Source organism: Ambystoma mexicanum, chromosome 1q (genome assembly GCF_040938575.1).
Source record: "Ambystoma mexicanum isolate Mex_15411 chromosome 1q, UKY_AmexF1_1, whole genome shotgun sequence".
In the NCBI taxonomy this organism is placed as follows: domain Eukaryota; kingdom Metazoa; phylum Chordata; class Amphibia; order Caudata; family Ambystomatidae; genus Ambystoma; species Ambystoma mexicanum.
Window position 1 is genome coordinate 935,602,847 of NC_090922.1, and position 24,815 is coordinate 935,627,661.

General features: G+C 50.5%; 1 protein-coding gene across 1 annotated transcript in view; it reads right to left on the minus strand.

Annotated features, from left to right (window-relative positions):
* Positions 1-24,815, minus strand: part of RPF1 (ribosome production factor 1 homolog) — a 231,025-nt gene that overhangs the window by 184,863 nt on the left and 21,347 nt on the right. The window lies entirely within an intron of this gene.

Sequence of the window (24,815 nt, forward strand, 5' to 3'; positions counted from 1 at the left end):
ACGCACGAGTCTAAAATGAAAACTAAATGAAGCTGCAGAAAATAGAATGTTTCCAACATTCTGAAAACTAGCAGAGACTAGAGCAACAGTGCACTATATATTTGTGGACTGCTGCGATAGGGGCAGTTCCCAGACCCTGTGAGGAGGGGTAGGGATTCCCCTCAACCTGGTGCAGGAGGGCTACCAGGTTATTTACCAGAGCCAGTCCTGCCCCAGAGACGGAGTGGGGGAGTTGGGAAGGCCTCAGTCTCTCCCCAAGCGCCTTGTTGATAGTTGGGGGTACCACTGTCAATCACCCAATGCCCGACTTATACCATGCAGGCCAGTGTTTTCTCTTTTTCTCCAGCATGGCATGCCAATGGCAGAAATTAAACAATTGTTATCACAGAGCATCGGCGGATCCACATTGGGGAAGCCTTGCACCCGTGTGTCCCCGGCCCCTGGGGAAAAGGAAGGGATTGGCCCATTAGAGAAGGTGAGCCCTCCCACCAACGGGAAAGGTGAGGGAAGGCTCAACCACAGATTGAGCTATATAAAAAAGGGAGAGTACGGAAGGGCTGAGTGTCGGCTGTCCGGGTGAAGACAGGTGGAGAGGAGGCAGAGCAAAAATACATGCTTACAAAAGTGGGGGCCCCACCCAGGGAAAAGCGCAAGGGAAGCGGGGTCCCCACCCAGGGAAAAGCGCAAGGGAAGGGGGCTCCACCCAGGGAAAAGCGCAAGGGGAGTGAGGGGGGGAGGAAAAAGTGCAAGAGGAAGAATGAACAAGCAGAGCCCCCAGGTAAAAGAGCAAAAAGGGGGCACCCCTGAAGGGTTGGGGGGACAATTTGCATGGGGAGTTTGCATGGGGAGGGACCCCGCCCCGGGAAAAGCGCATGGGCAGTGCCACACCCAGGCAAAAAGCACATGGGGAGTGCCCAAAAAGGTAAAAGCGCACGTGGAATGTGTGTAAGGTGAGGGGGCCCGTCCAGGGAAAAGCACATGGGGAGGGTGTCTGGTAAGATTTTCATAGTAATGGTAAATCTTTCGTACCTGTGTCAACCCGAGAACTTTTTGAGTTTACTGGTGGATTATTTTTCCTTATACATCTGAGTGGAAACCATTTTCCACACACAGTCTTTTACCCTTTGCATGGGTGGCATTTTTAAGACTCCCAATTGTGTCTTTTAAAAGTTATACTCGGACAACTTTTGGGCAATAAGTGCCTATTGTTGCTGTGTTGCCCAAGGGGCTCCCCTTTTAACTTTCACTGGCTAACCTTGAGAGAACTATAGCTCCCATGGGTAGAAAGAATCTTTGGATCCCTTTTACATTTTGTTTGGTGAAACCAGCACACCCCACCTTATGCGGAGTGCTGGGGAGGTACAGTTTTAGTGAAAGGGGATACATTTTAACAATTCGGTTACAGAGACAAGCTTACCTTTTGGCAGGTGGCAGTGATAACTTATTATTTTGGTGTACCTTTACATCGGGCTGTGTGCACAGCCCCGGTAAAGGCACCTTTGGGTGCTCATTTTACCAAAATTGCCCCAGTCTTGTTTTTGCGCCATTTTGGTGTTCCTTGTCCTTTCTTGTTCCTTCCCATAACATCCACGGTGGGAAATTCCTTTGTGTGATTTTTTTTTTTTTTTATCTTCGTCAGGAGTCATGTGGACTCCATGCCCAGGCTCCAGAGGGTCTGTGAAGGCAGGAAGCGAGGGAGGAGTCCAAAACTCTGCAGCTTTCGCTTCCAGCCCAAATGCGAGATTCCAGTTAAAACTGGGAGGCTGGCTGTCCTGAAAGGATTGCCAACCCCTCAGGTTTGAATGTTGCAAGGCTGTTTGATTGGCTGGGTTCCTGCATAAGAGTCTGAACCTGGAAGCTGAAGAGGTAGTCAACCACTGGAACCAACATCGAAGAGGAAGATGAAGAATTCACGGCGGAAACGATTTCCAGCGACGGGAGAGCCTGCTGTGTAACCCGGAGCCTGCTGTAGCCCTTCCTTCCCATCAACCTGGGGACTCTGAAAACGAGGACTAGACCCTGGCAAGACCCACTAGACAAGATGACCTGCATTTTGAGCCATCCCACACCATGCTACAACCTTGCAGGGCTGTAATACCCTGGGATCTCGAGCCATTGTGTGGTGCACGGTCTTCCGAATCTCAATGAAACTTTGTAGGCATCCTGCTGATCTCCAGAGGTACGATTCCAGTCCAAAAGGTCCCCTCAAGAGTGCTGGACCTTGCAAAGGAGGAGAATCCAACCAGCGATATTCTGTCTTCTGTGCTCCTGAAAAAGGCACCAAATACACAGAGCCCATCCAATCAAGAGGAAAACCTTGCCTAGAGTCTTTCCTGCGATCCTTGCTGTAAATGTTCTTCCAGTGTCCCATCTGGTCTTCTTGATGAAGGAATTCAATGACCAGATTTTTGGCTGCAGATCCTGGGGTCCTCCTGCTGCAAAATCTTCTGATCGGAGGTACTGTGCTTGCCTGGGTAATTACTTAATTCTCTTGTGATTCCTGTGTAGGTTTGGGGTGTTCTCTGTGATTGGGAGTCCTCTCGTCCAGTGCACCCAGCCCCAAGCTGGAATCCTCTTAGGGTCTCTTCTCTGAAGCCCCTGGACCTTCAACTAACCCTATAGAGTACTTATTTGTTTGGAGAGTCTTCCTAAGGATCTCTACATTTTTGCTACAAGAATCTATCCTGACCTGCCTATTGGACACTAGACCCTAGTGACCCACCCCCTTCTGCCACTGAGAACACCCAGGCTCCAAGAATAAGGGAAAGACTTCTTTTCTAGGCAAAAGCCCAATCCTTAGAAAATAAGTGTTTAAAAGTGACTTACTTGCAAAAGAAGTTGGTTGGCAACTAAATCAGAGTGAACAGTTACAATAGGTATTACTTACCTTAGAAATATTTTGCCAGGGCGCTGTGGTGCGCCGACTAAGCTGGCCGCTTAGGTATCGAGCTCCACAATAAATAAATCCTGCCTGTATTATCCTGCGGAACGTCAGAACCTTCAAAGAAACGGAAACACATCAACTGCTGAGACGTGTGGGCAGGAGCGGTGAAAGTTCAAAGCACGATCATGTGGTGTGGCATCCAAAACGGCGGCCGGTCGTCTGGTGAGATCCTGGGAATACCGCATAGGGAGACTGGTGCCTGTTGAAGAGGTCAGCAAGATCCAGCAAACCCGCTGCAGGAATCAGAAGGCGGCAGTCCTGATTGAAATCCTCCCCTGCAGGCAGCTCTAACGAGGTGTTCGGTGAAGAAAAGTGTCTGCACAGCCAACCGCACACGGTACAGGGGTTGTGACACCCCGTTGCGAAATAAGACACCAGGAGAGCTGCGCAGGAGGAAGCACCCGCGGTGCAGAGGCAGTTGGAGGTAAGCCGCAAGCAAGACGAGGCAGCAATAATACCCTGCATCGGTGAAGACAGCAACCCTGCAGCGAAAACACGCAACCTGTAAGGACACCCAGGGGGAAGTTTAAATAAAGCAAAATAGCTCCCGCCTGAGCGAAATCCCTCAACATCTGAAGACAATTGCAGCCCGGCACCTCCAGTTATCCTCACGACCACGCCGGGGCCTTGTACCGAAACACACAGGACTACTGACAGGACTGCTAGGGGATAAGACTGAATCCAGAGTGCGCAACATGCTACCACTGGGTCGATAAAGCACAACCCACTTATAATTGGCACCTGTAGCACAGCAATAACGGCAAACGGGTACCCACCTCAGTAATATACCGGGAGGAGGTTGCCCCTGCAGGGTGGCAACCCACAGAACATAGATAACCATACCCTGAGCAAGGCAGGTAAGACACAGTGCGTATAGGGGGGGCGCCAAGACCGCAGAGTGAACGCTTTCACCACCAGAAATAAAAGCATTGAGCAGCTGCTGTCCTAAGCTAGCACCAGAAGGAGCTGAACATAATATTGGAGGCACATGAGATGGCAACATAGCGAGCAGCCACCATCAACGTAACACAGGAAGGGGGATCAATCCCAAAAGTGCCAGGCCTCTCAACAGGGGTACAAAACAAGGCTAACATATTGCCCCCACCCAGCGCACCCCGGTAACTGGGAAGAAGAGCTATAGCAAACAGGCCCCATGGACACCTTCATGAGCTCTAGTTCCGTGGAGGAAAGTGAGGGGGCCCCACAGTCAACTCCAATGACCAGCCAACCCACACAGAAAGGAACATGGACTCCTACATGACGGCACTTCAAGCCGGCTTTTCGGAGGTAAACAACAATCCGGATGAAATTGAAAACAACGTCTCCATTAGAGCAGACTTGCAAAAAGTGAATGCTAGGGTCACAGAAGCCGAGACCAGGGTAGGTGCGCTGGAGGACACGGTGGTCACACACGGCAAAGATATTGAGGACATAAAAAAGATCCTGGAAGCGGTCCAGGTCAAATGCGACTACCTGGGATCCAGAACGAGTTGCAACAACATCCGGGAAGTGGGCATGGGTGAGAGACCCATAAATGTACCGATAGACGTGTTCCTGGAGGAGGCAATCTGTACAATGTTCCCAGAAGCGCAGTTCTCGCAGCAGTTCTTCGTTGAGAGGGCACACAGATCTCTGGCTCCCCCCGCCCCTGGTGCTGTAGGTCCACGGCTGGTGATGTGGTACTTACTGTGTAGGGTGCCTTAGTACACCCAACAGTTGCAACAGAATATACAGAGCACTCCGCTAAAGCACTTTCATCATTGTACACACAGGGCATCAAAATTGATCTAGCAAAATAAAGAATAACTGCGCCTAGCACATGCAACTGTATTCAATGCAACACACAAGTACTGATGAAAAACAAAATCTAAGTAGGTTTGCAGTATGCTATGGAAATCCTGACATATCCATTACTGAAAACTAGTACGCATTTTAAAAATGTGTGCACCTTGTCTGCCAAACATTGGTCAATATATACGTGCTTTCATTGCGTCTTCTTACAGTTATCAGATTGTTGGTCAGCATAGCCGTAAACAGTGCCTTGGGTGCTGTCAGTGCAAGCCAAGAATAGCCTCTGCTGGCAGGTCAACACAGACTGCGTTCAAATGGCCGCAAGGATAAAGTGTCCCTCTACGCCGATGATCTTCTAACATATTTAAGTGATCCAGTCCGATCTTGCCCGGTGGTAACACAAATGCTGGCACACTACGGCGAGTTCTGTGGACTGAGGGTCAATTAGGGGAAATCGGTTTTCTTCCCGGTGAAGGGCGGGGAACATGTAATTCCCAGGGACTGCCCGTAGGGTGGAGCATGAAGGTTCTTGCCATCTTGGGATATTGATCTCTGGGGACCTCTCAGATTATGTATCTCGTAATCTACATCCACTCACTGACCGCCTTATGAAGTGTGTTCGACACTGGATGCTCCACCTCCTAACGCTGATGGGCAGGACTGCACTCTTCAAGATGATGGCATTACCACACGTCCTATATGTGCTACAAAATGCCCCACTCGGGATCCCAGATTCCAAATTTGACAGGGGTGAGGGTCTTCCTGGGAATCTTATATGTGGAGGAGGACAACCCTGTATTTCTTTAGCTACGTTGCAAAGGTTGGGCTCAGCAGGGGGGGGGGGGGGTCAGTACAGGGGTGCCACACCTCCAATCTTATTAGTGGGTGAGACAAATGGCAGTGGTCAACGATTTGCTCCACGGTGACCAGGAGTTGCCACACATCAGTGCCGAACTGAAAGGAAGCCAGAACACCTCACTGATTGACACAATTTACCAGACCCTCACTAGGCCTCCCCCAAAGACGATGGCAGCGCACATTGCCATACTCTGGAGACCAGCACATGCATGCATTGGGTGGGAGAAGAGGGTGACCCTAATGCAGCCCCTCTGGCAAAATAGCAATCTCACGGAAATAGGGAAACTCATGTCGTGGCCACTCATGTAGTGGCCGAGGTGGGTGGACGCTGGAGTCACCAAAGTGGGCGACATCCTTACCGAAGGCATTTTAGCTCCATTCGAAACACTGTAACAGAAGAACAAGTTACTGTCTTACCTGGTAACGTTCTTTCGATGGGATGGTCCGACGACATATTCCATATCTATGACAGCAATCACCACAGCTGTGCTGCTTCAGAAATTCTTTCGGCGTCTGCGTCCTGCGTCGATGACGTTGATACGCCACCCTCGAGGACCTCTTCCAACGGCCGACGTCACTGGATGTTATAAGTAGCACGACACCCATAGCCTCAGTTGTAGTTTTTCCCCAGAACGTGTGGCACCAGTCTTCTGCCAGTCTGACCACACAAAGTCTTGCGGAAACGTAAGCTGCAATCGCATAAGAATTCTGTAGCGGGGAAGGCAGGGAGGGAGCAATATGGAATACGTCGGACCATCCCATCGAAAGAACGTTACCAAATACCTTCAACTCTCTCTTCCTAAATATCTTCCTTCACGAGCCCTTCGCTCATCCATCTCTAACTCCCTCATGGTCAGCCGCTTCTCGAAGCAACGTGCTGGGGGTAGATCTCTCTCCGCAGCAGGGGCCTCCCTCTGGAACAGCCTGCCTGCCTCCCTGAAACTTGAGGAGAACCACCTCCGGTTCCGGAAGCACCTCAAAACCTTCCTCTTCGCTTCTGCCTTCTCTCTCCCTCTCCCCTGCTAAACCTGCTTAACTCCCCCCTGAATTCTACACTTAACCTGCATCTGGGCCACTCTCAGCGACCTCGGTCCAGGGCCCAGCCACTCTCCACTTGCACTGCCCCCCTGGCTCCCCCTGCACTGTGGGACTGTCACTGTATCCCTACAGCCCCCTACCCAGCACTTGCTCTGCACTTACCTCGCACTTGCCACCAGCTGGCCCTTTTATTTATTATTTATCATTTATTATTTTATTACGCCACTTACCTTGTACTGCACTTTTCCCCCCACCTCCTCCCCCTGCACTTTCTCCTTTTCCCCTTACCTCTGCACTTGCGCGATCTGAATGACACCTGGCCTAGTAGGATCGCTTGTCCGTCTTCCCCTTGTTTCCCCCCCTCCCTGCCTCGTCGCGCCTTGAAACACTTGTGTATAGGCGCGTTACAAATACCATATCATATCATATCATATCAGGTAAGAGAGTAACTTGTTCTTCGAGGGGATTGGGTCCTCCGACGTATTCCATATCTATGACAGACTCCCAAAGCAGTACCAATGCAAGGAGGTGGGAAAAGAATTTAGAATACAGAAATTTAGAATGGCCAATCAAATTCCGGAGCAAAGGACTGCCTTGCCAAAGGCCAGATCCTGCCCACGGATGGAATCGAGGGAGTAGTGACGTACAAAAGTATGGACCGAAGCCCAGGTGGCTGCATCACAGATGTTACGAATAGGAACACCGCTCTGTAGAACACCGCTCTGTAGGACAGTAGAGGCAGCCATACCCCTGGTAGAATGGGCCTGCAAGCCGAACGGTGGGTCCTTACCCGCCAAGCGGTAACATTCAGAAATTGGCAGAATAATCCAGCGAGACAAAGTCTGCTTAGTCACAGCTTGTCCCAAACGCTTTCCAGCAAAAGAGTTGATCGTCCTCTCTGACCCGGGACATGCGTGAAATATAAAAGCTTAAAGCTCTCCTAGGATTGAGCCTATGAAGCCTCTCCTCTTCCTTACCAGGATGCGGAGGAGGATAAATTGCTGGAAGAATAACCTTCTGGCCTAAATGAAATTCCGACATCACCTTCCGTAGAAAGGAAGGACGAACTTTAAGGACAACCCTGTCCTTATGAAATACAGTGAAGGGTGGCTAAACTGAAAGTGCCTGTAACTCACTAACTCTGCGAGCCAAGTGACCACAACCAAAAATACAGTTTTAAGAGTTAACAGTCTCAAAGGGCACGAATGCAAAGGCTCAAACGGAGGACCCATCAGAAACTTGAGGACAAGGTTCAAATCCCAACCGGGCACCTGGAAAGGTGACAGAGGCAACGCATTAGTGAGCCTTTTTAGAAACTGAGAAATTAAAGAGATTTTAAAATAAGAACACTCTTCAGACGAGCGCTTAAATATGGACAGCGCCACCAGGTAACCTTTAACGGTACTCACTTGCAAGCCCCTGTGGGCCAAAGAAAGCAAAAAAGACAGAACCACAGGAATGTCACATGAAAACGGATCCACATTCTTAACCCTGCACCAGTCGCAGAACTTTCTCCAACGGCAACGGTACAGGGACTTTGTTGCGGGCCTTCTGGCCAAAAGCAACACCTCCATCACGTCTTCAGGGAGGTCCCAATCCTTATACCTCAACCTTTCAGAAACCAAGCGTGAAGGTTGAGGGATCTGACCTCTGGATGGAGAACCTGACCCCCCCCTCCCCTCCCGTGAGAGCAAATCGTCTCGGTAGGGAAGACGACGTGGAGGGCAGATGGACAAGTCGAGAAGGTCCAGGTACCACGTCCTCTGGGCCCATGCCGGAGCAATGAGGATCATCCAGGAACCGAACCTTCGTAACCTCCGCAGCACTTGCAGGATGACGGGGACTGGAGGAAACACGTACGGCAGTGGGAATGACCACTCCACCACAAACCCGTCTCCTAAGGCTCCTCTTGGAGGAAATTCCCACGAGCAGAACCGTTTGCACTTCCGGTTGACTGGAGGCGAAGAGACCCACTTGAGGGGTCCCCTAAAGGGCGACGATCTCCAGGAGAATCTCCCGAGCCAACTCCCACTCGTGAGAGATCGCGCTCTGCCTGCTAAGAGCGTCTGCCGTCTCGTTTTCGTCTCCGGCCAGATGAACTGCCGAGTTCGAAACTTCCTGCTGGATTGCCCAGAACCAGAGCTGCATCGCCTCCCTGCACAGAGGAAGTGACCCTGCCCGCCCCTTTTTGTTGAGGTAGTGCATGGCCACTGTGTGGTCTGTCAGGATTAGGACATTCTTTCCTTGCACAGTCAGCAGAAAAGCCTTCAGGGCAAGCCCAACAGTGCTCAGCTCCAACAGATTGATTATGGAGTCTGGACTCCGACGGAGACTAACGACCGCTGACTGTCAACTCGTTGGCATGAGCTCACCATCCCATGAGGGATGCGTCCGTCACGATCGTCACCTCCGGCCAGGGTAGCCAAAATGGAGCCCCCTTCATCAGATTGCCTTCGACGGCCCACCACAGAAGGCCCTGGGCGACCGAGGATGGCACCTGAACAGGGTCCGACATCCTGCCGGAGGACTGAGACCACTGAAGCTTGAGAGCCCATTGCAAAGATCTCATCCGCAACCTGGCCTCTGGCACCAGAAGAATGCAGGATGCCATGAGGCCGAGCAATCTCAAGAACTCAAACGCTGGGAGACTCTGGCCATGCTGAAACTTGTGCACCATCTGCTGAATGTGGGAGGAAAACACTGGCCCAGGGACGTGTCGAGCACTGCTCCGATGTACTGGAGCCTTTGAGTTGGCGTCAAGTGGGACTTCTTTAGGGAGAAGCCCAGCTTGTGGAGGGAGTGGCAGGTGACGGACAGATGATCCAGGACTTGCTCGGGAGAGCGCGCCCTGATCAACCAATCGTCCAGGTAGGGGTAGATGTGAATTCCTCCTCCCCCTTTCCTGAGAAGCGCAGCCACCACTAACATGAGCCTGGTGAAGACCCTCGGGCGGAGGTCAATCCGAACAGCAGGACCTGAAACTGAAAGTGCGAGTCGCCAACTGCAAACCTCAGGTACTTCTTGTGCTTTGGATTGATTGGCACATGAAAATAAGCGTCCTTGAGGTCGAGAGACACCAATCAGTCCTGAAGTTGAAGGGCCTGGAGGACTTGAGTAAGAGTAACCATCTTGAACTTGCCCTTCCTGAGGAGTTTGTTCAAACCGCGCAAATCCATGATGGGTCTCAATCCCCAGTCTTTCTTGGAAATCAAAAAATAAGGAGAATACCATCCCTTGTTCCTCTCAGCTACAGGCACCAGTTCTACGACGCCTTTCTCCAGCAGGGCTTGAACATCCTGCACAAAGAGCGGATCCGGACTCTGCAACGAGAGATTCCACAGTGAATTGTCGCGAGTCCTCTGCCGAAAGGGAATACATTAGCCGTGGGCTATGATCTCCAGAACCCACACATCTGAATTAATGGCAGGCCATTCGACAAGATGCTGCGCCAGCCTTCCCCCAACCGGCGGACCATGGGACATGGCCTCGTGACTGAGCTGAAGCGGCTGCGGTGTTGCCTGAGGGCAACGAGGCAACTGCCCGAGCGGCCTTGGCACCTCGAGTACCCTGCTTTCCACCTCTGGCACTCCTACGGTGGCCCCTTTGACTGGCAGCTCCTCTCGCTTTACCAAAGGATGAGTAATAACAAAAGGAACCTCCCCTCCATTGCTGTCCCCTAAGACGAAAAGGCAGAGGTTGGCGAACTGAAGCGCCCAACGACTTCGCTGCAGCTTTGGAGGTCTGCAACCTCTCAAGGCTCTCGTCAGCCTTGCTGCCAAAAAGATGTTCACCGTCAAAGGGCATATTCAGCAGCCGGGCCTGCATATCAGGAGCAAACCCCGACTTCCGCAACCACGCAAACCTGCGTATTAAGGTGCTTGCCACCATGGACCGGCTGACGCAATCTGCCATGTCCAAACCCGACTGAACGGCCTCACACATGGCATCCTTGCCATCCTGGACCATAGCAAGAAAACCATCCCGTTCGTCCCCTTCGGGAATATGTTCAGCCGCTAAGGAAACAGTTCCACGGAGTGTGCGTGAAACGTGACAAGGCACATACAGAGTTGGCCACCTAAAGAGCCATACCCCCTGAAGAAAACACTTTCTTCGCCCAACCATCAAAACGCTTGTCGTCCCTATCAGGAGGGATGGTAGGATACAACGCCTGCTTTGCTGGGGCCGTAGCCGCCTGCACCACCAAACTCTCCGGAGTGGGGTGCTTGGTCAAGTAGCAGGGGTCGCTACTGGCTGGGCGGTATTTTCGCAGCAAAGACTTGCCCATTGCCAGGAGACTCTCCGGAGTAGTCCAAGCCGCCGCCACCCTCCTCTGTAAAGCCATATGGAACGGCAGTACCGGGTCAGTTGGAGGACCTTGATCGAGGATATCCGTGAGGTCATCCTGAAGAAAATCCCCTGGGGGAACAGACCACCCCAAGTACTCGGTGACCCTAGACATAAGGTGCCGGTACGAGGAGTCGGCATGGGTGCCAGGCTCAGGCCTACCAAACTCCGCATCCGGAGAGTTGTCCAGACCACTGGCATCATGCAGGGACTGACGCAGGTCCTCAATCTGGCTATGGCCCGAGAGAATCTCATCTGGCACCGTATCAGGAACCATGTCATCATCAGAGCCCTCATCCACCTCCGAAATGTACTCAAGGTGGCGGAAAGAGGGCACAGAATGAGGAACAAAGCCATGCTGGACCTTGGCCAGAGCCTTTCTAGGGGGTTCCGCCGTGCCCCGGGGTACCCCCGTCAAAACAGCCTGGAAAGGCGTAGAGTGAATCGGCGTTGACGCCGAACGTGGCGCCGACAGCGGCGACACAGGCCTCGAGGGCAGAGCCCCGAGCGTGTCCCTCGACATCCTGGGTGCATATGGCCTCGAAGACGTCACAGGCTCACACGGTCTCAAGCGCGTCGAGGACCGGGACCTGGAACGGGCATGACTAGAACGATTCGCCTTGTCCGAGCGGGACCGCTCCCGCGAATCGCGCCGACCACCCGAGCCCGAAGGCGTACGAGCGGTGTCTCTAGTGCGATCACAACTGACCCCACTCGGAGGCGCGGACGGACCAGTGCCCTGCGATTCGAGAATCACTAGCATTTTCTTACCGAAGGAAGCCCATTCCTCCGGCGTCGCATGCTTGGTGGGATAAGCGACCCGCCGTCGGGCGGAGTCCTCGGATGAGGAAGGCGACCGATGACTGCGCTTCCGGGAGTGCCTCGAAGAGGCAGAGGAGTGGCGGGACCCACTCCGGGACCGAGACCCACTGGACTTCCTTACGACGATGTGGAGAGTAGCCCCTCGAATCGTCCGTCGAAAGCCCCGCGGACCTTGACTTCTGGGGCTTGGACACCTTACCAACCGACAGTTTCTTCTTGCGCTCCTGCAAGGCTTTGGACGTAAGCAACTGGCAGTCGACACAATCATCCGTGTCATGGGCCTCCCCGAGGCACCAGAGGCAGGCGCTGTGCGAGTCAGTCATCGACATCTTGGACCCGCAGTCCCAGCACTTCTTGAAGCCCGGACGCGGGGTGGAAGAAGAGGTAGACATCACGAAGGACTTTAACTTCACAAACAAACAGGTTCGAAGAACCGAAAGAACAGAAACTCCATAGAGTCGAGGCGCGCCGAGATCTCCGAATCGAACACGTTCGCGGAAAAAACAGAACTGAGGCTATGGGCGTCGTGCGTCCTACTTATAACATCCAGTGACGTCGGCCGTCTAAGGAGGTCCTCAAGGGCGGCGTATTGACGTCATCGACGCAGGACACAGACAGAAGCAGCACAGCTCTGGTGATTACTGTCATAGATATGGAATACGTAGGAGGACCCAATCCGCTCGAAATGTGGGCTCCCAGAGACCGAGCAATATCATATGCAACTTACACATGCCCTGAGGAGACACCTGCCAGCACTTACTGATGCGCCAGAATGCACACCCATGGAGCACAAACTCCTAATAGAGCGCATACCCACCAGAGTCACTTCCATCCTATATGATGCCACCCCAGAAATGACCAGTCTCAAGTCAAAATGGGAAACGGATGTTGGTGCTATCGAACTAGAAGACTGGATACACGTGTTAATGTAATTGTGATTGCTTCCAGGCTCCGCTTGATACAACTTAAAATTCTCCATAGAGTCGATCACCCCATATTCGCGCCTTGAAACACTGTCTAGGCACGTTATAAATGCCATATCATATCAGGGGTGCACTGTATAGCTGGAAACGTGCTTCAGACCTATATTGTCTATGGTGCCGGGAGGGCGAGGGCACCTTCATACACATCCTGTGGGAATGCCCCCGGATCAGAACTTTCTGGAGACAATGCTGTGGAAAATTAGCTGCGGTCCTGGGAAGAACTATAGCTCTAGACCCTAAAAAACTGCTACTGAGTATCCCAGATGAAAACAACGCCAATAGATGGGAAAGACTGTTCTTATCCACAGCAGTAGGGCTGATAAAAACGCAACATAGCCCAACAATGGGGCGCACAGGAATGCCCGACCCTGGCTTAATGGGTTGCTGATGTGGATATGTGTGCAGCAACGGAGCACAGGATATATATGGCAAGGGGGTTGTCCAGTGAAAGCCGATAAAGATATGGGGGAAATGGGAGGAGGGAGGGGACGGAGAGACTTCTGGGACGCCATGAGACGATTGGGTAGGGAAATGATGTGATTCAATTTAACTGTGTACATGATTGCTATGCATGCCTGATCACAGCCAGGACATGTTATTGTAAGGAGGTGAGTATACGTTTACAAGGCTTGCTTTGGAAAACAATTTTTAAAAAAATAATAAATCAAAAAAAGAATAGCCTCCCCTCTGAAATCAACCTCGCCCATCATTGGGCTTCATCTGGTTGTCTGGTGCAGCACACCACATGCTGTTCTGAGCCCCAAAGGAGGACCTCGAGAAGCATCACAATCCCATCCACTTTTAAATCTGGGATATGCATTTGATTTACAGAAAAGTGACGGGACAGATGTCTAAAATCTGTAACTCTCCCAGCGAGTCCAGGATGTTTGGTCACTTTACCTTTGCAAACAGACTGTGAATATCCGTTAGGGGAGCAGAATCAGATCTGCACCACCATTTCAATGCATTGAATGACGAGGATCACCACCTTTTAATTTGAGATGCTATCTGCATGCCTTTAGGCTCACAGAACGATTGCTATCACCCTGTACACATTCGACTACTCAGTAATCACTGACCCAATGTAGATGCGCGATGGCTTCTCGGGGCAAGTTTCATAAAATAACTGCATGCTCATCCAAGTGAGCGAGTGTGCACCACTGGTTTCCCTTATATAGGGTCCAGTTCCAGCGACTGGAGGCAGGTTTACATCTTGACCGACAGCTCAGAAGAATATGTGGCCTCTGTGATTTTTGGCTAGTGTGGTATTCTTACGATTCAATGAAATGCCCACACTCTGTACATGTACAGAGCCTTTACAGCACAAGTTCAAAATTCTGACCTCCAAACCACAATCCTTACATAATTTTCCATAATGTTTAGGGGCCATGACTGGGAAGCTACTGCCCCCTGCTGTGGAACTTTTGAAGCGCGTGACAACCAGGAGCAAATTTTTGTTAGATCTAAGCGTTCTGATGGATTCTTTTTAGCTTATGGAGTTATTTAAGTAGATGTGTGCTTTTATAGCGAAGCATTTAAGGGTAACACATAGTGCTTTGAAGATGATTCTTGCAAGGCGCCAATTGGTCTTGTCTGCAGAGCCAAAAGTAGCTCCAGGCAACTGTTGGTTTTAAGCTAACCAGGATCTCCTAGGCTAGAAGCAGTATCTAAATAGTTTAAAAATAAAGAGTACAGACATGAGATCCCACTGTCTTGAAGTGCAGGCTCACTCTTTCAAGTAAGGCTCTGGATGTGGAGAGAGACATTTGCAAGTTAAGGTTTCCGTCTCGTCTGAAACTCATGTTAGCATCATAATGTCACCATCTCCAGTTGACAGTGCATGCGTTCAGAAGCTGACCGGTCCCCTACATAGCGGGATGTCCCCTCTGGCCACCCCCTTCCAGGGTAGGGCCAGCCTCTATTCTTCCTCCGTCTAGGTGGAAGAGGCGTCCCCCTGGGCCTGACTTCCGGTCGGGTTCACGGGGGGGGGGGGGGAGCTTATAAGGCGGGAGCTGCGGACAATCAGTCTCTTTGTCCAGCAGCTCCTACCGTGCGTCGCTGATCTTTTCCTGAAGCCGGTTTGTCGCGTCCGTCGTTCGCACCCGAGGCGTTGGTAAGTATGGAGGGTGCATGGTGCCCGTAGGGGGGCGGGTGTTGGGGTGGTGAGGGGGGTTGTCTGCTCGTTGGTCGCAGTGCCAGCTCGAGCAGAAATAACCTGCGTTCTTTTTAAAAAATTGCATCTTAATGCGGTTATGTGTCGATCGGGGGCATCCGTTTTTAATTTCTCATGGAGCATCTGTTTTAATTTCACATGGAGTGACGGTTCGCCGTCAGCACCTATGATTGTTTTGTCTTTTTTTTGGCCGCCACGCAAAGCGACCTCCCCTCAAGGCGTTTGTTTCAAGTATTACATTTCAACTGTTGGTGGGGCCGCCGCGCCTCATGGTTTTGTGCATGCTTTCAGAAGTGGATGTAATTAGAGCAATGTTCTATTACTGCATGATTTCCCATTGTGATGTGCGCCGCGCCACGTTTAATGTGTTATTCGGGTGCATTTGCTGGAGTAAGTGGTACATTCATTAGTAGTTTGGGGTGGCTGCCGCGCCGCGTCGTGTCTATCTACTGCATTTTTGCAAGGCGATGTCCGTGCCACGTTTACTTGTATCATTGGCACAATCTGTTTTGTTTGAAGACGTGGATCATTTATTTGCAATGTGGGTGGCCACCGTGCCGCGCCTGTCTATCTATTGCATTTTTCGCAAAGGCGATATTTATTGCATGTTTTGTTAATGTGTTGGCCGCCGTGCCACGTTTACTGTATGATTAGCGTCGTTCCACAAGATTGGTGCATTGTTTTTATCAAACAGAACGTGTATTTAAAACCTTTGGGTGGCCGCCGCGCCACGTTTGGGCTAGTACCACAGCATGTTTTTGTCAAGGGGAGGGCCGCCACGCCACGCTCGTAGTATGGTTCGTAGCATGTTGGACTTTCATGCTGCAGCTACGGCGGCAGCGGCTCGGGATTGGCCGGGCTCGAGCCGATCCCTCGACGGGCACTGAATTCCCTTCTTTAGGGCTCTGGGCCAACAACCTCCTTGTCAGTGCCCCCGAGTGTCCTGCTGGTAGTAACCGGCCTTAGCTGGTAGTAACCAGATGTTTGTCAGTTCTTGCCGGTGGCAAATAGGATGACATGGTTCACCCTTACCTGGCTGTAATATATATGTGGCTGGGACCGTCCCAAGTTTATTGTCTTGCTCCTAATAAACTGTGACCTTGTACATTCCAAAGAATCTTACATAGTTGTCTGTGGTTATTTTATCTGATGTGTGTTGGACTGGCCACAGGAGGTGGGGGTGTCCAATGGGGATCTCCCCGCTTAGGTCCAATTGTTTGAGGGGGTGGTTGTTGCCACAGCATAAGGGTATTTCTTTGAACTGTAGGGGGTAAAATGGAGAATCTAACCAAGGTGAAAAAACAATGACAACTCAAAGCAATGCTGCATTTGGAATGGCCTCAAACATTTTTCCTTTGTTCTAGTTACACAGCATACACATGTATGTCAATCTTTTTGATGCTCTAGACGATAAAAGTAGCACCATCCTTTGCCCTTGGAACTCTACATGATAATCATATTTTAAAATCGACCTCAAGCAAGATTTGGTTAAGACCTGTTGATAAATGACAGAATGCCTTAATGGAATTATGACTAACAGTTTAACTTCATTGTAAAAGTCATGTAAATAAGATGAGATTCAGAACTTATCAACTTCACCGTTTATGTATCACCAAGGACAGAAGCAACAACCACAACCGAACATCTTAATGAACTATTCACAGGGAACAGGAATCATACCTACGCGTTTCAAAGCTGCCTACATTAAAGCACTTCCCAAAGATCGCTCAGGAAACAAAGACAACCCGACCAACTAACGGTTTAGATCAAACATACCCTACCCAGACAAACTGCTAGAAACCTTTAGCTAAATCCGGATAAGTGTAAACCAACCACCTACTGGAACAGACACAATTCGGCTTCAAGCTTACGAGAAGATATGAATCAGCACTACTCTTCATCAGGGAAGACCTAAAAATGAACTCCCAACATCAGTTCCGTCCTGACCTTTCAACGGCTTTAGAGACAGTCAACCAGGCATTAGGAGATACCTAACAGAAACCATCCGCTTACCACCCTCCAACTCAACATTACACACATTCACCCATGGGGTTCCACAAGGCTCATCCCGCTCACCATTTCTCTTCAAGATTTACATGACTCCACTCCTGAAACTCAAAGGAAACGCACATGCTACACTATGTAAATGGCACTCAAATCATCTACAAAATTGATACTAGGGCGGACATAGATATCTTAAAAGCCTCTCACAAACCAACGCATGGATGGCAATAACAGCCTTAAACTCAACCGAGGCAAAACCTGAAATCATGATCATGCCCAAGAACCCCTGTATACAAACGCAGGTACCATTGCCTACTGAAATGATAACCAGACTGGAATCGTCCAAAGTAGTGTTGGACAACGACCCAATACTAGAACTTCAAGTCAAGCAGTAGTAAAGAAATGTTACTCTAACCCATTTTACCAGCATGTTCCCTCTACCTCAATCCCATGGCACTGTGCCGATTTTATTCCCGCTCCTCTCCCTGTCCACATGTACAGTTTTCCTTTCTTTTTCCTCCACATACTAGTCTGGATATTGTAGCATCCTGGTGATGCAGCATATGTTTATGTAGAACTTGCAAGAGTGGAATGAGAATGTTGGTAGAGTCCAGTCAGTTGGAAGGAGCTTTGGACAAGGCTGGTGGGACGTACATGATTTATGATCAATCACTACCAGCCTGCGTGAGAGGAATCATTTTACTGGTGACGAGGACTTTGTGTTGCAGGGCCCCACCGAGTAATTGCGACACCGAACCAATGGAGTGAGTGCTGTCAGCCGAGGCAACCAGAGTCCCAGGAAAACATTGCAGGTTAGAGTGAAAAGTGCCTCCTTCTGTGGCGTTGTGCGCTTGTTACAGAAAAATTTAATTTTGGAGCGGAGCAGTAATGCAAATGTCAAGCGCAAGCCTTTAGATATTGGACCTTTGATTAATGTCAGCATGCGTGCTTTACTTCAAAGAAATACAAGACGTGTTCCTAAAGCTGCCCATTTGCTGACACGCTAGATGAAAGAACCTAGCGGCATCAGTTTACGTGACTCCCTCTTTAGTTACTAAGGCAACCACAACAATCCAGCCAACGGCTCCCTAAGCATGGCGAAATAATCACGGTGCATGAGAAAGCATGAGTAACGCTGTACAGACTGCTCTTTTAGACATCAACAGGCACATGTGAAACATTATTCATTACAAGTAAATACCAACAGCTCCTTAATCACGGCGCATTAACCACGGGATACAAAGCAAGCATAAGTAATGCCGCAGAGACAGTCCGTTCAGAGATAAATATGCACATGTGAAAGAACAATTATGATTAAACGCTGCATCAGCTCAACGTTTCCCAGCCAAACTTCAAAGTGCATATTATGCAATGCAAATAGCTCTGCCACTACAATTTGCGTCAGAATATATATAATATATATATATATTATACAAACATATACACACATACATACACACAGGCAAGTTACTGAATAAAAATTAAAAAAAATACCATTCTCAATGAATGCCAATAGAGCAGTATAACAATGCTACCCATTACAGTAGTCAGTGCTAATACAGCCATTTCTACATTAGTGTGGTGCAGCTGAATATTGGGTACAGTGCCAGACAGTGTATCCTTTTGTCTGAAGTCCAACAAGTGCTTCGAGATAAGAAAAGGGGTGGTACTAGTGCTTCTCACTCCAATTGCAAGTAACCTGATCAAATCCCATTACAGCAGCCAGTGCTACAACAGTCATTACTGCATCACAGCAGTGCAGCTGAATACTGGGTACACTGCCAGTGCATCATTGTGTATATAGTGCTTTTGCAAGTAACCTGATTAAATCGACCATTTATTCAATACAACAAATTTCACTGACGGAATGGCTTTACAAGGAGTACCACCTCCAAAGTACTTTCTGGAGATACGAGAACCAAGCATTCCTTGAAAGAGGTGGAAGAAAAAGGTTCGACCATTATGTTTTAGCCATGCACGCAGTAAACTTTGCTGGGGAGAGGAAGAAATGCCTCCCTATGCAGTCTTGGGAATTATGGCCAAGAGCAATTTGAAAACCTGCCTGCTCTATCTGAAGAAGATTCTGATGAGTCTAAAAAAAATGAGAAATGCATCAAGAGGTTGGGCAAACACTATGAAAAATGCACAAGCATATTAGAAAGATATCACTTTGGAAAAAGGAAACAAGGAAAGGATTGAGTCAGTGGAACAGTATATCAAGACTCGAGGCTTAGCTCCTTCATGCGAATTTGGCCACACGTTGAACGAAAGGCTACGAGATCAATTCATGTTGCAATGAAAAAGTAAGAAGCACTATGGGCTAAGAACAATCCTACCGTTGATGAAGTCATAAAGTAGCAAAGGAAGTGGAGCATACCCAAAGATATGTCAGAGTTGAAGGACAGGATTGAAGAAGATGAGAAGAAACCAGTGGAGGATCAAGTTATGGAAGTAACTACTGGCCAAACAAACAAATATGACAAGACAGAAGGTTAGGAAGCATAACGGAAAAAGGAGAAATGTAAAGAACAGAGGTAGAAAGGATGAATCTGACAAGAAAAGATGTTTTCGTTGCGATAGGCCTAATTTTGCAAGCAGTGCCAAATGCCCGGCAATTAAAGCAATATGCAAAAGATGCAACAGGCGTGGACATTTCACCTCATGTTGCAGAACAAAAAGTGAGACTATTGCACTTTTGGATTAACTATCTGAAGAGGGGGCTTGGCTACGGGAGCCATGTGAGCAGTTGAGCTCTGGGAGAGCTGAGATCCGGCACCTGATCCTGATTATAAGTGCACATATGCACGCATCTAAGCTCTGAAAATGTGTGTGCCCGTCCATGAATGGGGCACACAGGTATCCTGTGAATCTGAAGCTGGGGGCGAAGAAGGGACGGCCCTGCGAGCATCGCTGAGCCCACATACCCGGGGCTGAGACCCCAAAATGGCGGATGCGAGGAGCCAACAAAGGCTCCAGCCAGCAGATCGGATACAGTGGCGGCACTGAAGCGAGGAAAGACGGATGTGGGCAATGGCGCACTGGGGCCCGTGCGACACCCGCTAGGTGCTGAAGTGGTGCCCAGTGCACGGCGCTGGAGCCCAGTAAGCGGATGCGACCGCAGAGATCCATTTCGGAGCGCACCCGAGGCTGGATGCAGCGAGGCACGGTTGCCCCGCCGCTGAGGTAGGCATGGGAACAGCCACGCCAGGTGTGCAAGACCTATCGTCGGACCAGTCCCGCACACCCGAGAGTCGGATCGCACTGGGGGGCGGGGAGACAGGGAAGGCCCGGGCACCCCCTCACAAACAGGAGCCGCTGCAGACTCAACGGATAAGGGTGCCTGCGGACAAACAACCCGGCTGGGGGGCAGGAGCGCTGAATAGAGCGCATGCCCCACATAGGCCCAACACACACTTTTATGGAGCCCAGACCTGCAGTCGAGACTAGAGCCGTGCTCGAAGATATGGTCACGAGCAAAGCGCTGCATAAAGCAGAAGGACACAGAAGGCATCATGGAAGTAGCAATGTGCCCCACATGATCCCGGGCCACGAACAACAGTAACAGATGTAAGAGGAAGGAGACATCCACTAGCCTATGCCAGAGACAAACATGGGAGCATAGTGAAGCGCGTCTAGCAGAAAGCTCCACATACACCACCGTTGTGTAGGAAGCGACAATTATTCGGCGGGGCCCACGATTGACACACGTTGGACCAGCACATATACCAGGGGAGCTACACAAGCACTGGGGCATGTGCCTATGGACCTAGACCAACAAGGTCTAGGGCTCAAGTTTAGAGTGTATTGAACAGCCCAAATAATCACGTGGGAGGACACAACCCACTCCAGAAGCAGAACCGCTTTTTTGGGGGGGTACCCTTGACACTGCCTGCCCGGGTCCTGACACTAACAGCAATCTAACCTAAGACCAGAGGCCACATGTAGTGGGGCCTGCACATACAGCTTTGACACTCCACAATGACTAACAAACTCCCTAGAGCAAAGGGCAAGCAAACCACGCTCGATGAATACGCCAGAACATCGCCAGATGCAGAATGGACCAGGAGCAAAGACAAAACCCTTGCTGGGAGCACGGATGCTATAGGCAAAGACCAGGAGATCTTCGCTGCTATTGCAGACCTGAAAGTGGCTTGGGAAACCAAACTAGGTTTAGCCATGAACGAGCTGAAAGCGGCACTAAAGCTCAAAGTCGGGGCAGTACAAGAGGAGGTGAACCTTCTCCGGCAAGATGTCAGGTCGCTGGCAGAGCGCACGGGTGACCTAGAAAAAGAGGTTGCCCCGAACATGGCGGCATGTGCAGCCCACAAAGCCGATCTTCACGCCCTAGTACAACGAGTGGGCAATCTGGAAAGTAGGGCGGAAGGACGCGCCCGAAGGAATAATATACATATCGTTGGATTGCCTGAAGTAGCCGAGGGTTCCAACCCTACGGAGTACATTGAAACAATGCTGCTGCAGGAGATAACAGGGGGGGGGATGCTGACCCAGGGGTTTGCTGTGGAAAGGGCGCACAGGGCCCTGATGAGGAAGCCACCACCGGGAACCCCCCCTAGGCCAGTGATAGCCAAGATCCTGAACTATCGTGATCGGGAAAAAATCCTTGAACACTTCCGGAAGGGCAGAACGATACAAAGGGCGTCGGCAAACATAACGGGATACCTGGATTATACCTTGCAGGTGCAACGCCAATGCATGAACTTCAGGGCCGTGAAAAGAAGATTGCGTGAAGCGGGCCACAAGTATATGCTGATCTACCCGGCGAAACTTAAGGTGTTCCACAAGAACAGAACCTTGTTTTTGAAACCCCGGAGGACGCTATGGGATGGTTGGACGCGCAGAGCTGCCCCCCAAGAACCTGGTATCCAGACAGAAGGCGGCGCAGATAAGTAATATGCGACTGTGGCACCCGCGGTGTCGCAGTCCAAGACATTGGGACTTGAATATAGTACAGGACAGAGCCTGCTAGAGGGTGCGACTAGGGATATATATGTATGCATGATCCGTGAGCACGAGCAACTTAGATAATAGCGCTGAAGCCTTACAGAACCAGCCCTCATACCCCCATAACGAGTAGATTAGTTAGGTCACCGGTAGCCCGGTGACACCCTGCTGGGTTCCTGACCTCGGCATTCCGAGGTAGGACCAAACACGGGGGAGCCTGAGATCCAGGGATGGAGCTGGGCACTTGGGGTTGGGATGGGTGGGGGGAGGGAGGGGGAGAAGGGGTTGTGTGCAGTGATTTAGAGTTGTGAAGGGGGGGAGGGGTGGGATAGTTGCAGAGTTATTGATGGGAGGGGAGCGAGCCCAATCTAGGGTTAATCCAGGCGGGGGGGGGGGGAACAGGGAGGGGAGGCGGGTCAACCTATAGATGGTGTTGGGTAGCCTTAGAGTGGTGACCTGGAATGTGAGGGGCCTCAACAGTTATCTGAAGAGAAATAAAGTAAATGATGTATCTTAGAAGGCTGAAGATTGACATATCACTATTACAGGAAACACACCTCACTAGGGAGAAGCTGGAGGTGGTCAAGAGAACGTGGAGAGGGATTACCACAGGAGCCGCATACTCAGTTTACGCAAGGGGGGGGGGTCATCATGTGGGTGGCACCGCATGTACCATTTCAGCTGCTTCAGACCACAATAGACCCAGAAGGCGGGATGACAGTGGTACGGAGGATGCTGGAAAACAGGGAAGTGAGCATTATAAACTTGTACACCCCTAACCAAGATACAGCGGCCTACTTCAGGACCCTGTATGGCACAATTGGCCCCCTATTGGGTGGCGCGATCGTATGCGTAGGGGATTTTAACTGTACATTAAATCCCAAAATGGACAGATCAGATGGCAAACCAGATAGGCTCACTCCGGACGCAAGGGCACTGCAGGCCCTGCTGAGAGACTTTGGACTCGAAGATATTTGGAGACAGCTAAACGCGGCAGATAGGCAGTACTCACACTACGCAGCCCCACATAATCTGCACACGAGTATAGGTTTGCCTCGTCGGGGCTAGTAGGAGAAATGATGTGGGCGGAATACAAGGCCAGGGTGCTCTCAGACCACTCCCCCTTGGTCCTGGAGTGGCGACACCAGCCCCCTAGAGTGAGAATCCCGACGTGGAAGCTCAGAGCTGAGGCCCTGCAGGACTCGGGTTTCCGTGAGGACTTGAGGGAGGCGATCGAGTATTTCGACACTAACACAGGAAGTGTACAATCGGTGGGTACTTTATGGGAGGCATTCAAAGTAGTAATACGGGGCGCGGCCATATCCAAATCCAGAGGGCTCCAAGGGGGAATAGAACGAGAATTACAGGAATCGGAGAAAGAACTAGAAGGTTTAATGCGTAAGGGGGGCACCTCACGGGAAGACGGGGAAAGGATGAAGCTGGTGCAAAAAGCTAGCAGTGAACACTGGGACAGATTATGCAAGCCGAGTAAATACGTGGAAAGGCAACATGCGGGAGGCGACAAGCCGGGCAGGCTGCTGGCCTGGTTATATAAAAACGAAACACCACGACCGGTGACCAGAGAAATTAGAGGGGATTAAGGACACATCTGGGATACCTAAGAGGGAGTTCATTAGATATTGCAAACGTCTGTATGGGGATGTACAGACTGAGATGGATCAAGAGATACAGGAAACACTGGAAGATATAGGCCTGCCCAAATTAGACGCCGAGGAGCGGGAGGACCTGGACGCGCCAATCACAGACGAATTAGAGATGGTGGTTCAGCACCTGCCCACGTGTAAAGCCCCTGGGTCGGATGGTCTCCCTAGCGAATTCTACAAAACATATAGACAGGAGGTGCTCCCCCTGCTGATGGACATGATTAATGAAGCGTTTGAATGTGGTAGACTGCCGGAGTCCCTACGGGAGGCGGTGGTGATCCCGCTCGTAAAACCCAGTAAGCCAAGTACAGACTGTGGGTCATATAGACCCCTATTGATGCTTAATCAAGACAGCAAAATCCTCACGGCAACGCTGGCTAACAGGCTCAAGCGAGTCATCTGTAAATTGGTACACCCCGATCAAACAGGCTATGTTCCTGGCAGGAGCATAGCAGACAATCATAGGAGACTCCACCACATTTTTGATCAAACAGAAAAGGACCCCGGTGAAATGGCAATCTCGCTGGATGCTATCAAGGCCTTCGACTCGGTGAGATGGCCTTGGCTGCTGGCGGTCCTGAGAGAATACGGGATGGGGCCACGGTATCTGAGATGGGTCAAAATGTTATATAGCTCCCCAATTGCTAGGGTCAAAACGGGCGCAATCATTTTGGACAACTGGCAACTCAGCAGGGGCACCAGACAGGGCTGCCCCTGGTCGCCCATGCTGTATATCCTTGCGCTGGAGCTGCTGGCAGTCTGCCTTAGACAACAGTATGGGGAGATTGGGATCCATACTGCGGGGGGGTTCACATCTTATATCATTGTATGCCGATGATATACTCTTATATTTGCGCTTCCCAGAGGAAAATCTACAATATGTCCCTGAGGTGATGGAACGGTACGCCACCCTCTCGGACAAAGCAGTAAACCCTAAGAAGTCAAGCATGTTCCCTCTGGGGAGATATAGAAGTACCCTGCCAAGAACTCTACCCGTCTTGCCGATACCATGGCAGACCGAGACGTTCCGATGCCTAGGAATCAACATATACCACACGACTGAAGATGAACACAAATACAATACATACCGTATGTGATCCCCAAACGCTTGTCAAATTGCATATCCTGTGCAGGGGTTTCATATGGTACAACTCCAGGAACAGGGTGGCCCTCTGGAAACTACAAAACTCGTGCGACAAGGGGGGCATAAATCTGCTAAACTTTATATTTGG